Consider the following 13,806-nt stretch of genomic DNA (forward strand, 5'->3'; position numbering starts at 1 on the left):
GGTGGGGGGAAGGGGGGAGGGGGGAGCGCAGGGTGGGGATTGGACACAGGAGAGCTTGGGTGCTAGGGAGGGGGTACTATACAGAGAGGGAAAGTGAAGTGGAGCAACGGGGCAGATGGGAGTACAAGTGGGCATGTTCAAAAGGGCTAAATGGGACAGAGATAAAGGTCAATGCATGCACAGCCTTGACTGATTGGAATACCTAAAATGGGGCTACAGTGTACCCAGTGAACGAGGCTTCATGCGGAGCCTGTGCAATACATAAAACTATAGATCGAAACCGGAACCACATCCAGATCTCCAGAGATGAGAAATCTCCCCTTGAAAGGATGAGCAGACCAGCCTAGAGTGGCTAGAAGAATAAAAGATACCTCTTGAAAGAAAGACCTGCAGGAAAAATGGAGGCAGATGGGCTGTTAATATAAAAACAAACAAAATGCTTCCCTAGAAAACATCAAGGCAAGTGGCCAGGTCTCCTCAATGGAAACCCCCTTCCAAGACTAAGACTCAACGGATATGCATGCTCTGATTGGTGACCACACACATCACCAATGGTGGGAAGTGGGGTAAGAGCACCAATGAAGCGGCAAGCTAAGCCCTACAATGTTCAGTGGACTTCTGTGGACCCAGTTGGGGACCTGGTTGGCAAGCAGTGTGAAGAGACCTGGGGACTCTTGGGCCCAGAGTCAGTGGCGTGACCACAGAGGACTCGAGAGGAGAGTGGAGCTACCGGCTGACAGGAAGAAAGGACATATGCACAGAAGCACCTACACTTGCAGATGATACCTACGTGATCTGGACCGGATGACTGGATGGATGATAGGAGCTCAACCGGGAGAGGAAAAAGAGGGGGAAAAGAAAAAAAAAAATAAAGTGAGCTGATGCAGTCTGATGAACTTGACCTATACCTGTGGAGCAGCAACTCAAAAGAGGAAACAAATCCTCACAGTGAGAAACATTCACACACACCCACACACAGAGTGGACGGAGAAGGCAGCTTGGACATTGGATACTCAAATGGGGAGGGGGAGACTACAAAGGCAAGATGTGACTGGCTTACAAGCTTTCAAGTGGGAACCTGGTCCTAGGGAGCATGGTGGAAGTCAGAGTCTCCAATAGGTACTATTCAATTTGTCTGGGTGGAGCTGATGATAGGAGATACAGATGGGTAACTCGTGATACTGTAGTGAATAATGCTTGTTGGGACGGATTATGAGGGTTGGAAATGCAGAGGTGGAGGTTTTGTAGCAAGGAAGGGAATGATTAATTCTCCACGACAGGAGCGGAGGCCTCTTGGACCATCAACGGAGAAGAGCCGAGAGCGGGACCCTACCCAGAGATAGAGACAGAGATGATGATGTGGAGTGATGAAGCGACTGGGGACTTTGGACCCAGAGAGGGAAAGGGACTGTGAGCCGAAAACTGGGGGAAGGATGGGGAAGTGTAGGGGGCAGGTTTCTGGGATATACCCTTTGGGTGGTTGATGATGCATGGAGGGGATTGGAACCATGGCAGTGAGATGATATACGATGGAATGAATGCAAAACTAAAGTTCTCCCATGTAAACTACCATATAATTCACAATAAAACATTAAAAAAAAAAAATTGTGTTGGAATTTGCAAGAGGGTTTTACATTTTTACGTTAATAAAGTCATATCAGTGTAAGTATTTCTGAAACTTAATTACTTTTGAGCAAAGGGCCAATTAGGCACGGAGACAACCAGAGCACAAATGAGGGGAAACTAGATGTCACAGGATCACCAAGGGACATAGGAGCACTAGGGCTGGAGAAGCTGACACAAGGATTTTACCCCAGAACAGAAAGAAAGAAAGATTTTTCCCTTGAGCCCCTGCCCTGAAATCTGACTTAGGGTTTCCAAACTGTGAGAAAACAAATTTGCTAAAACCACACACATAATTCTGTCAAAACAGCACTAAGAAATTAAGACAGAAGTGGAACAACTGAGTGGGGAACTATTTTTTAGAAAATACTTTCCTAAGAAATATCTAAATGTTTTATGTTTGGAGTAGTTGATCTAAATTTAAAATGTGTAGATGTACTTTGTTTTATTGCATTTCATTTCATTGTGCATCACATATAATGCATTTTTTACAAATCGAAGGTTTGTGGTAACCCTGCATCAAGCAAGTCCCCACAGCATTTTTCCAACAGCATACGTTCATTTTGCTTGTCTGTATTGCATCTTAGTATTTTTTACAGTCTTTCATTTTTTTTCATAACACTAGTGCACACTTAAGGAGCTCTGGTAGCGTAGTGGTTATGAATTGGACTGTGAATGACAAGGTCAGCAGTTCGAAACTACCAGCTGCTCCACGGGAGAAAGATGAGAGGCTTTCTGCTCCCGTAAAGATTTACAGCCTCAGAAACCCTGTTCAGGGTCGCTATGGGTTGTAACCAACTCGACGGCGCTTAACAACAACAACAACAAGTGCACACTTGATGTCCTGATGTGGTGCTGTAGGTTCAGCACTGGACTGCTAACGCAGCGACAGCAGGTCAAACTTAGTAGCCACTGGTTTTAAAAACTCTATACAGGATCGCCATGGGTCACAACCAACTTGGCGGCACTTAACAACAGCAACAATGCTGCACACTTAATAGATTAGCATATAGTACAAATATAAATGACTTCTCGTGTGGCACTGTAGAATCTGCATTGGACTGGGAACCACAAAGTCGGTGGTAGTTCAAGCCCACCGGCTGCTCCTCGGAAACCCTATGCAGGGTTGCTGTGAGTTGAAATCAACTTGACAGCACTTAGCAACAATAATAGCATAAATATAAAATGCATATCCACGGAAAAAATTTAAAAAATGATGTGACTTGCTTTATTGCAATATTCCCTTTCTTGTAGTTGTCTAGAACCAAATGCACAGAATCTCCAAGATAGAACTGTATATACACAGAGTCAACTAGAACACTTCCATGTGTATACAGAATTGCTTTCATTCTTACAGGAACACTTAAACTATGTTGACAGCTGATGATTGAAACGTTATAGCAATAAAAAAAGATACTGATGGTGCTATAGGATAAGTACTGGGCTGTTAACCACTAGGGCAACAGTTCAAATCCACTAGTTGTCCCTTGGAAAACCTGTACAGAGTAGTTTTGAGTTAGAACTGACTCAATGGAACTTAAAAACAACAACTGGTGGTGCTGTAGGATCATCACTAGGCTGCAAATCACAAGGTCGGCAGTTCAATCCCACCATTTACTTCTAGGGAGAAAGATGAGGCTTTCTGTTCCCATAAAAATGTGTAGACTTGAGGGCACTTAACAACAACAGTAACATAATTATAATAAAATCTGGAAGGGATATGGTTAAATATAGTATATCCATGGTGTACTGAAGAAGTTTAATTAATCTTTCAAAAATTGATTTAGTTGCATATGCACTGACAAAAAATAGAACACCTTGTTAAACATATGCATACGTTAATAAAAGTATGCAAAAATAAAATTAATACATTTGTTGTTAGTTTAGGTACCATTGAGTTGGTTCCGACTCATGGCGGTCATATGTACAACATTATGAAACATTGCCTGAGCATGTGTCAACATTAAAATAGTTGCTACACAATCTAAAATATAGTGCAAAATCCAGTGGGTCCAAGTCTGATTTATTTGACTTCACAAGGGTTAACAGGAACCAAACTCAAAATCATTCCAATGCCGATTTCTGAGAAGTTGACATCAGACATGCCTCCACCCTACAATATTCTTCATCTCTTTCTAATACCGACCATGCCTCCCATAGTCCTGTGCTTCACATTTGCATTCATCAATCCATTGCCATGGCCAAACAGAACTCACAACAATACTAGTGATTATGGAGTTTATTAAGGAAGTAAACAGATTACAATTCAGTGTCAAAAACCAAATCAGGATGCAGCATCTTTCCAGTCAGGAACACTTCATGCCTACCATATTGCAGGCATGCCTCACTCTTGTCTTTGGCCTCTCAACCTTAAGGTTTCTTGGCCTCTGCTCATTCCATAAGCCTAGAACCTGCAGCTGCCCTGTCTCTCCATGCAAATGCTTCTGCATCGCCTCTGCTGTCACCATTTTTTTAGGTAGGGGTCTCATACTCCACTCATGCTCTTCCTTCTTGATGGTCCTGGGATCTTCTGTCTATGTTTCTGAGATGGCTCTTTTTAAACCTAGCTGGATGGAAAGCCTAGAAATCTCATCCTTAGAGTCCTGTATACCTTATTTGCATTGCCCCCACCCAATCACTTGATGGGAATTAAGAAGACATTGGATGGTAAAGCCATATCAATTAAATCTAAGGTACCACAATAGGTGATATATTTTCTGAACATATATAATACTTAGAAAATATTTGGATTATTTAATTAAAGAATGGGACAAGTCAGCTTCCCTTTGAGTTTTATATACTTAGAATGTTTTAATCTTTCCAAGTTATACAATAATTATATATAGAAAGTGTTAATAAAGGTAATGTCTAAAAGCATTTCTTTGCATACAAATACAAAATTTGGCAAAAGCTTGTCTTTGATAAAGGTTTTGTAACTGCTAACCAAAAGGTTGGTGGTTCAAACCAACCAGCCATCCATCACAAACCCTTATGGGGACACTCTGAGTCAGACTCGGGTACACGGCACTTAGCAACAATAGCAACAATCTAATACTTAAATGAATTGCTGTCTCACTTTTTCATAATAAAATAAAATAAACATTTTTCTGTTGTAATAAAATAAAATTAGTTTCAGATTTTCAAGAATCACTTCAATAATAACTACAATTAATGATTCTGAATTATTAAAACATACAAAGAAGAAAGTTATAGGAAACTGTACATTAATGTTTAAGAATAGATGTTGTTGTTGTTAAATGGCAAGTTGAGACAGCTCTGACTCATAGTGACCCTGTATAGGGTTTCCAAGGAACAGCTGGTGAGGTTGAACCATGGACCTTGCAGTTCAAATGACTTTGCAAGCTGACGCATTAACCCACAACATCACACCAGGACACCAGCTACTAGTACTAAGGGTATATAAAAGTGTATTTTTACTTTAGATAGTCTTTTTCAATTTTCATTTTAAATATACATTTTTCATTTCTTGATAGTGATTAAATATTTTCTAAAAATGGAAATTAAAAATACATTTTTGTTGTTTATTCATGACAATCAAAATTATAAAGCACTATGTAAAAAATTCTGGTTTATTATAATGAATTCACAAATTTTAACACTATATCATCTGTAAGGCTGTTTTTCACAAGAGTGAGTTTGGGCACATTTTTACTTAAAAGTGAAATTTTATTTTCATTTTTTTTTGAGAAAAAATACAAATGTTTTACTGTCCATATTCATTCAACATGAAGATGAGTTACATTAATTTTTCCATGTACAGAAAATTTTGTTTGTGAGGCATTTATATATTTTCATACATGTTGGACCTAACTACCATTGAAGGAATCTGTACCTGGACCAAGAAGCAGTTGTCCGAACAGAGCATGGGAACACTGAATGTTTAAAAATTGGGAAAGGTGTGTGACAAGGTTTCTTTCACCATACTTATTCAACCTGTATGCTGAGCAAATAATACGAGAAGCAGGGTTCTATGAAGAAAAATGTGGCATCAGGATTGGAGGAAAACTCGTTAACAACCTGGATATGCCAATGATACTACCTTGATCCCTGAAAGTGAAGAGGACTTGAAACATTTACTTATGAAGATCAAAGAGCACGGTCTTCGGTATGGATTGCATCTCAATGTCAAGAAAACAAAAATCCTCACAACTGGACAAATAAACAACATTCTTAACAACAGAGAAAAGATTGAGGTTGTCAAGGACTTCATTCTTCTTGGATCAACTAACAACACTCTCGGAAGCAGCAGTCAAGAGATCAGACGACGTATTGCATTGGGCAAATCTGCTGCACAGGAACTTTTTAAAGTATTGAAGAGCAGAGATGTCAGCTTGAGGACTAAGGTGCACCTGACCCAAGCCATGATATTTTCAATAACCTCATATGGATGTGAAAACTGGACAGTGAATAAGGAAGATCATAGAAGAATTGATCCCTTTGAGTTGTGGTGTTGGAGGAGAATACTAAAAGTGCCATGAACTGCCAAAAGAACCAATAGATTTCTTTTGGAAGAAGTGCAGCCAGAGTGCTCCTTGGGGGCCAAGATAGCTCATCTTCATCTCTCATATTTGGAACAGTGTCTGGAGAAGGATGTCATGCTGGGTAAGGTGGAGGGTCAGAGAAAAAGAGGAAGACCCCTAACGAGATGGATTGGCCAGGTGGCATCATTGATGGTGTCAAGTGTGGCAGCGGTAGTGAGGTTGGCCCAGGATCGGACATTGTGTCATTCTGCTGTGCATGGGGTCGCTGTGAGTCAGTTCCGACTCCATGGCACCTGACAACAACAGTCCTGGTCTGGCACTGCAGGATAAAGCACTGGACCTCAAGGTTGATTGGAGCAATAACACACTAGTTTAAATTCACCAGCCACTCCTTGGAAACCCGATGCAGGATTGCTATGAGTTGGAAATGACTCAATGGCACTTACAACAACAATCCAAGTGAAAAAAATCACAGAAGAATTCATATGACTGTTCAGTCTCTTGCTATGTCTTTAGAAATTCAATATCATGATAAAACTTTTCACAAAATTTTAACAACAGTGTCAACATTCTTCTTTAAATGCTGTTTCAAATCTGTTCTTTTACTATTTTTACACTTATTTTTGGAATCCTCGTGTGGCACTGTAGGATAAGCTGGACTGCTAACTACAAGGGTTGAAATTTAAACCTACCAGCTTCCCTTGGAAACCTTATACAAGGTCGCTATGAGTTGGCACTGACACTGTGGCACTTAACAACACACTTATTTTTGGTGTGGCATTATAGGATAAACACTGTACTGCTAACCACAATTTAACCACTGTTAGCTCCTTGGAAACCCTAAACAGGGTTGGTGTGATTGAGAAGTGACTCAGTGGTACTTAACAACAACAGCAGTAGCAGCATTTATTTTGAAATCATCCATCTGATATTAAAACATAAAGCCGAGGATTTGTCTGCAAACTATCTTTAAATTTATGTTTGTACTTGCAATCTTATTATGCTCATGAGATAGTCACAGACTTGCTAGTCATGAATCCTCTCTTTACTTCAAAAGGAGCTGAAGTTCTGAAATGAACTTTAGTATACCTATTTTAATATTCACAGCTGCCTTCAAGCTAGCTGCAGGTTATTTTAGTTACCAGAAGCTGCACTAATTTGCACTCTTTCTGTGACTATCTATAGGCAAAAATGTGCAGGCAACTGACTCAAGCCAAAGGCAAGCTTTAGGATAACAACACATCCCTAACAGAAGAATGTGAAAGAACCTATTACAACATCAAAAGCTTACTTTTCTCTAGAGAACGAGAGTGGTTTCTGAGAATCTTCAATATTTATAAAAATGTGTAAGTTAATACAATGGATCATTTTAATATTATGTTTGCATAGCAATAAAATGATTTAATTTTTTTAGAAAAAAGTCTTTTTTTAAAGAATGTTGAGGTCAGGTATTTGGAAATCATAAAATTATGAGCAATAATATTTTAAAGACCAATTTTTGCTTTCAAACAACCTTGAAAAATATGACTCATTATTCTGATTAAGAAACTTTAAACTAGAAGTCTACTTCATTCTGTATCGTTTAAACCAATTATTATATACAACTCCTTTTACAACATCTTTACACTGACTCTCTGGTAGTGGTTACGAATCAGCCTGCGAACCTCACAGTCAGCAGTTTGAAACTACCAGCTGTTCCGCGGGAGAAAGATGAGGGTTTCTTCTCCCGTAAAGATTTACAGCCTTGGAAACCCTGTACACGGTCGCTATGAGTTGGAACGGACTCCACGGCACATAACAGCAACACCATGCATTTGACAAACTGGCTGGCTTTATTAGACTTTACAGTAAAAGGACATAAAAAGTAACAAGTTATGTAGTAAAAGTAAGAAGTTCTTCCAAGGAGAATTAGAATGGGAGAAGCAGACCTAATCAAATCTCTATGCTTAGATTGTTGTTGTTGTTGTTGTTAAGTACCATGGGAGTCGGTTCTGACTCATAGTGACCCTGCACAGGGTTTCCGAGGCTATAAATCTTTATGGGAGCAGAACGTCTCATCTTTCTCCTGTAGAATGGCTGGTAGCTTTGAACTGCCAACCTTGAGGTTACCAGCATGATTCATGACCACTATGCTTTCCCAGATCAACATTACTTTTTATTTTGAAAAGTACTTTTATTTTTTTTAAATATGGAATCTGAAAAAATATCTGTTTAAGACAGTTTTTGGTCGACAGAATAATGACATCAAAATATTCACATCATGAGACTCGAAATTTTTTATTTAACTTGAAAAATGGTTTCAAGATTCAGCATCTTGGAAAAATGATCTTGTACTATCCAATGGAAGCATGGTAACCACAATGGTCTTTGTAACAGGAAGACCAAACCAAACCGACTTCTATCACGTTAATTCTGATTCATAACAACCCTGTGTATGATTTTTGAGGCTGTAAATCTTTGTAGTAAAAGATTTATTTGCTCCTGTGAAGTAGTTGGAGGGTTTGAACTTCTCATCTTATAGTTAGCATTCCAATTCCTATCCTATAGTACCATCAGGGTTCCAAGAGGAGACCAGAGGAATATAATTTGAATATGGAAAAAAAAAAAAAAAGCGATGAGCCCGGTGGTGGTGATTTCTGTTGTTCCTAAGTGCATTAGAGTAAGTTCTGACTCTTAACAACTCTGTCTAAGGTTTCTGAGGAGCAACTAGTGAGTTTGAACTGCCAACTTTGCAGTTCAACAGACCTTATGGTTGAGTGCTTATCCTACAATGTCACACCAGGACTCCTAGACACTGTAAATAGCAACAGCCATGTGACTTCTAAGACTTGGAAAGAAATGCAGTTATTCCCAAACCTTCATTTTAGACAGTAAGTCAAGTTTCATAGAGACATTTGAATACCAGAGGAAAAGTGATAGTAAAACAGTAAGAAAGAATCTAACAAACACTTTGGTATCTGGAAGTACAAATACCAAAAATAAAATAAAAATAGCAATGGCTTTGGAATTTTGCATTCAGTTATGGTTGTCCTTCTGATGTAGCACTATAGGAAAATCACTGGACTTTGAATAACAAGACCAGTGGTTAAAACCCACCAGCTGCTGCTTGGAAAGTTTATGCGGAGTTGCTATGAGTTAGAACCAACTTAATATCACTTAACAAGAGTAATAAAGTTTACTGAAATGGATTCTGGCGTGGCACTGTAGGATAAACTCTGGGCTGCTAACCACAAGGACAGCAGTTCAAACTCACCAGCTCTTCCACAAAAGCCCTGTACGGTGTTGCTATGAGTTGGAACCACCATTTTGTTTATACTGTGGTGGCTTGCATATTGCTGTGATACTGGAAGCTATGTCACTGATATCTTGAATTCTAGCAGGGTCACCCATGATGGATAGGTTTCAGCTGTGCTTCCAAACTAAGACAGACCTGGAAAGAGTCGAGGCATACAAGTTTGGAATATTTAGTCATTGAAAACCTTATAAACAGCAGCAGAACATTGTCAGATATAATGTCAGAAAATGAAAACATTATGAATCAATAGCACCAGAATATTAACAGATATAGTTCAGGAAGAAGATCCCTGAGGTTGGAAGGCAGTCAAAATGTGACTGGGAAGGAGCTGTCTTCTCAAAGTAGAGCTGACCACAAGGATGCAAATGGAGTAAAGTTTTTGTGACCTTCTTTTGCTAATGGAGTACAATTCTAAATGAAGGGAAACAGCTACAAAAACCCATTAGTAATCAGAAAGTTCAGGCTGAAGCTGAAGAAAATGAAAACAAATACATGAGAGCCAAAATATGACTTTGAGCATACCCCACCAGTGTTGCAGACTGTGTAAGACTAGTCAGAGGTTCGAGGCCCTCTAGGGCTGAGTGTAACAAATGAGGCCACTGGCAGTTAATGGAAAATTGCTTTCATCTTAATATTCAGGTATATATATTAAATTAATACACTGGAGACTTTGAAAATCCACAGATAAATGTGATATTTTCCTAAAGCCAAGACTAAAGGTTGCAAGGTTAAACCTTTCTCCAAAGGATTAACTAAAAATATCTTAGCTACTTCTCGGTTCTTTGTTCTATAGACAAAGAACCCATCCTCCCTAATCCCTTTACAGGTGCAGCCCATTCACCTGGGAGTCTCCTGCAGAACTCTCACCTTCCCCCAACTGACCTCAGGGGCTATGTTGTTGTTGTTGTCAGGTGCCATCAAGTCGGAACCGACTCATAGTGACCCCATGCACAGCAGAACGAAACAATGCTCGATCCTGGGCCAACCTCACCACCGCTGCCACCCCCGAGTCCATCAATGATGCCACCTAGCCGATCCATCTCATTGGAGGTCTTCCTCTTTTTCTCTGACCCTCCACCCTACCCAGCATGACATCCTTCTCCAACGATTGTTTCCTCCGGACTACATGTCCAAAGTAGGAGAGACGAAGCTTAGCCATCCTGGCCTCCAAGGAGCACTCTGGCTGCACTTCTTCCAAAACAGATCTATTGGTTCTTTTGGCAGTCCATGGCACCCTCAGTATTCTCCTCCAACACCACAACTCAAAGGCATCAATTCTTCTACGATCTTCCTTATTCACTGTCCAGCTTTCACATCCATATGAGGTTATTGAAAATACCATGGCTTGGGTCAGGTGCACCTTAGTCCTCAAGCTGACATCTCTGTTCTTCAACACTTTAAAAAGTTCCTGTGCAGCAGATTTACCCAATGCAATATGTCATCTGATCTCTTGACTGCTGCTTCCATGAGTGTTGATAGTTGATCCAAGAAGAATGAAGTCCTTGACAACTTCAATCTTTTCTCAATGGATAAGAATGTTGTTTATTGGTCCAGTGGTGAGGATTTTTGTTTTCCTGACATTGAGATGCAACCCACACCGAAGGCTGTGTTCTTTGATCTTCATCACTAAATGTTTCAAGTTGTCTTCACTTTCAGCAAGCAAGGTTGTATTATATGCATATTGGAGGTCGTTAATGAGCCTTCCTCCAAGGCTTTCGATTGTGTGGATCATGACAAGCTATGGACAACATTGAGAAGTATGATTATTCCTGAACACTTAATTGTGCTCAGGAGAAATCAGCATCTGGACCAAGAGGCAGTTGTTCGAACTGAACATGGGAACACTGAATGGTTTAAAATTAAGAAAAATGTGTGACAGGGTTGTATTCTTTCACCATACTTATTCAACCTGTATGCTGAGCAAATAATCTGAGAAGCTGGGTTCTATGAAGAAAAATATGGCATCAGGATTGGAGGAAGACTCATTAACAACCTGCAATATGCAGATGATACAACCTTGCTTGCTGATAGTGGAGAGGACTTGAAACATTTACTGATGAAAATCAAAGAGCACAGTCTTCGGTATGGATTGCATCTCAATGTCAGGAAAACAAAAATCCTCACCACTGGACCAATAAATAACATTCTTATCAATGGAGAAAAGATTGAAGTTGTCAAGGACTTCACTCTTCTTGGATCAACTATCAACACTCATATAAGCAGCAGTCAAGGAATCAAACTACGTATTGCATTGGACAAATCTGTTGCACAAGACCATTTTAAAGTGTTGAAGATCAAAGATGTCAGCTTGAGGACTAAGGTGCCCCTGACCCAAGACATGGTATTTGCAATACCTCATTTGGATGTGAAAGCTGGACAGTGAATAAGGAAGACCGTAGAAGAATTAATGCATTTGAGTTTTGATGCTGGAGCATAATTTAAACCAACCATGTGCTGCTAAAAGCACAAACAGATCTGTTTTGAATGAAATACTGCCAGAATTCTCCTTGGAAGCCAGGATGGCCAAACTTTGTCTTTCATACTTCAGACATCTTGTCAGGAGGGACAAGTACTACAGAAAAATGTCATGTAACAGGGATGCAAAATGGAGTGTCAGAGAAGAAGAGGATGACCCACAAAGAGATGGATTTGCACTGTGGCAGTACCGATGGGATCAGATTTAACAATGATTGTGAGGTTGGCACAGGACCAGAGAGAGTTTCATTCTATTATGCATAAGGTCACTATGAATCGGCACTGACTCTATGGCATGTAACAACAACGGCAACACACACTTTCAGAAGTGAAAAAACATTGATATTGAATGAAATACAGTCAGAATTCTCCTTCAAAGTGAAGATGGTATGACTTCTTCTCACTTAACTTGGATACCTCATCAGGAAATACTGATCACTAGAAAAGGATATCCTTGGTAAAGGAGATGGCCAGTCAAAATAAGGGAGATACTTCTTGAAATGGATTGACAGTGTCTGCAACATTAGGTTCAAACATATTATTTTAAGGATGACTCCATACAACACAATATTTCATTCTATTATACATAAGGTCTCTATGAGTTGGAACATATCCCATGGCAAGGAAAAACTCTTTGAAAAAGTACAGGTGATACATTTATAAACTGGTTCTGCAATTTGGTTAGAAATTTAAAAGCTGAATGTTAGTTCCTGTATTAATTTCACTAACTTTATCTGTATTAATATCCATGTCTATGCCTTATCAATATCTTTGCCTCTCTGTAGATAATCTCTGAATCAAAAGTAAAGGGATCTTTATGTTTGGAGTCCAACCATTCCCATTCACAATGGAGAGACATGAGTTACAGTACTTTTGAATAATCTCCATAATGAATATAAGAAACAAAAGTAACATTATTCTAAATTTATTTATGTATTTCTCCTACCAGTTTAGTACTTTTTCTAGCATGGTACAAGGCCTCCCTGGCTTATCTCACTAGGAAACTGAGCTGTATATTTCTGCTCTAATTCATTCTTCCAAATTGTCTTTGAATAACAGGTTTTATACTGCATTCAGCAGAATAAAGAATGTTGATGACATCGGAGAGTTCAAAGATTTTTAAGGGACTTAGTGAATAGGTAAATGCTATATATAAAAGAAATACATCTTTAAATAGGGGGTTATATAATATATTGCTAAACTAGAGCATTATTAGTACTACTAAAGGTGTTAATAATATTTATATTGAGACAACAGTGTAAAAAAGATCATTCTAAACAAAACTGGTGATATGTTGCCTTAGTTTACTAGGAATTTCATAGCAAAATACCAAAAATTGGCAGCCTTAAAGAAGACAAAACTACTGCTAGACAATATGCTAGGATAGCAATCTAAAGCAAGATATCATTTATCTGGATTCCTTTGAGGAATTTAAAATAATAATTTTTCTATTTCTCATTCTTCTGATTGCTCTTAGAAATCCATAGAGGTCTTTGTTTTATAGATACATACTCACATGATGCCTTCCCATGGTGTCTACCTCTGTCTCCATAAGTCTATTTTCCTCTTTCATAAGACATCACTTAGATGGGATTAGGACCTGTCCTACTCCAATATCATCTCATGTGTACTGATAACATCTAAAAGACCCTATTCCCAAGCAAGGTCATATCATAGGAAACAGGTGTTAGGATATCAATATAACGATTTGGAGGGAATGCAATGGAATCCATAACATCGCCTTACATGCAGGTAAACTCAAACTCTAAAGATAAGTAAGAAGTCGCCATGACTTGTTATGTTTTACCTGCATTAAACTTGTGATAACTATATAACATACACTGTAAACTATAAGAACTATTTTACATATGCCCTCATCAAAAAAAAAAAAAAAAAGCTAAAGAGGATAGA

General features: G+C 39.0%; 1 protein-coding gene across 1 annotated transcript in view; it reads right to left on the reverse strand.

The window, feature by feature from the left end:
• Positions 1-13,806, reverse strand: part of CDH12 (cadherin 12, type 2 (N-cadherin 2)) — an 868,078-nt gene that overhangs the window by 349,106 nt on the left and 505,166 nt on the right. The gene's annotated exons all lie outside the window — the stretch shown is intronic.

This window comes from Chrysochloris asiatica, unplaced genomic scaffold (assembly GCF_000296735.1).
Source record: "Chrysochloris asiatica unplaced genomic scaffold, ChrAsi1.0 scaffold00366, whole genome shotgun sequence".
NCBI lineage: Eukaryota > Metazoa > Chordata > Mammalia > Afrosoricida > Chrysochloridae > Chrysochloris > Chrysochloris asiatica.